Genomic DNA, 1,732 nt, shown 5'->3' with positions numbered 1-1,732 from the left:
TCTAAATCTTGAAATGAGTCATTTTATCTGACCTTCTTGCATCTGTGAAGAGGTTTTTTACAAAAATAAAAATTTCTTTATGATAAATATATAGCAAACTAAAAAATTACAACAAAGAGCACAGCAATCCGAATTCTTCTGAAGAATTCTTTCCTTATGAAAAATATTTATGTAAGGTCTTTTTTAGACCGAAAATGAGTTTTATTGTCATTTAAATTCCGCAGCTTTTTATTTCTTTGCTGCAAATATTCATAACTCAATATTTTTTCTCCTGATATAGCTTAATTCCATTTATTGCATACCTACACATTTGAAATATTAATTAAAAGGGGGCAAATATTAATTCATTTCAGCCCATTTTCAGGTACACTGCTTCATATAAATTCTCTTCGGAAACTTATAAGCAATTTTCTTCTTCCTTATGGCAAACATTCAAGATATGAGTGAAAAGCATATCCAGTTAGTTCGATTCCGAGGGTCTTGCAGTTTTTTCCTTTTCTCTGCTTTAAAAAAAATCGAATTACTCAACAAGTGGCGCCCGAACTAAAATATTGCGGACAATAATTCGTCGCTATCTGGATTTAGCGGCTGAGTCTTCTCTCTGGTCGCCCTTTGAGTCGAGGAGAATGTATAAGTATTTTCTCCTTCCTCACTGAGTGAATTCTTCTTACAATGGAAATTAGATAAAAGATAATTCATCATTATTTATATCTGGCGACTGAGGTTTGGTCGTCCCTAATCGGTCTTTCATTGGGAAGAATGCAAAGTATTTTCTCATCCCTTACTATTTACCTTCGAGGTGTAATTCGGGAAGGCGTGATTTAGAGTCCCGGTGAGGATATCGCATGTTTTCATGTTTTTTGCTTTGAGAAGCCTAGTGAATCTGCAAATTATTGCAAAATATGAAAATTCAAACCTAAAATACAAGACCTTTTTGGTATTGGTACATAATATTTTTCGGATTGAAATTATTTTGATATAATTTTAAAAATATGCCTAGTGAGTTAATTTTATTTTACAGATACGTATGGTATGTCGCGGTCAGATTACCACAGTTATTATAAATAACAGCTTACTAATCTAAGCGGCATAAGATCATTAATTTTCTTTCTGTTTATAACTGTACTTTGTAACAAAGTTCAACCACTCAAACATGGACATAATTTGGGTCATTTTTGATGGTATTAAGATCCATTAGAGAAAATTATTCGCAACTTCTGCATTTATTTCAACACAGCAGAACTCTAACTTTTGTAGAACTTTAACGAATTTTTGAGTAACAACTCTGAGAAACTTACCAAGCCTTACGGACTGGAGGAAACGGCGTTCGCCAAAGTTCTCATCTCATTTCTTCTCGCTTAAAAGCAAGATTGCTAAAGTGCTAAATAGTGATCCAATGCAAAATCGCAAAACGAAACATAGTCCTTCAGGGACAAAGCCCCTTTGGACTAAAAAGCGAACAACAAACACAAACAATGGTAACAAAAAAATTAGTAAAATTGACCAAATAGTGATGGCAATAAAAAACAAAGATCATCCACTGATTCCCACCGCCCGGCGCTCAACATTAATAATTTTCATAACGGATTTACATAATTGTGCAAAATCATTATACATAAAAAGGCATTTTCAAAATCAATTTTTTTTATTGTACCTTAAGCTATTAAAGTAGACACATTCCTCGAGGAAGCGCTTAGCATCACCAAGCAAACCGCATAGTTTACATTTATCG

Source organism: Stegodyphus dumicola, chromosome 10 (assembly GCF_044657685.1).
Source record: "Stegodyphus dumicola isolate Sdum_Otavi_A_Nest chromosome 10, ASM4465768v1".
Taxonomy (NCBI): Eukaryota; Metazoa; Arthropoda; class Arachnida; order Araneae; family Eresidae; genus Stegodyphus; species Stegodyphus dumicola.
This window is presented reverse-complemented; position numbering follows the sequence as displayed.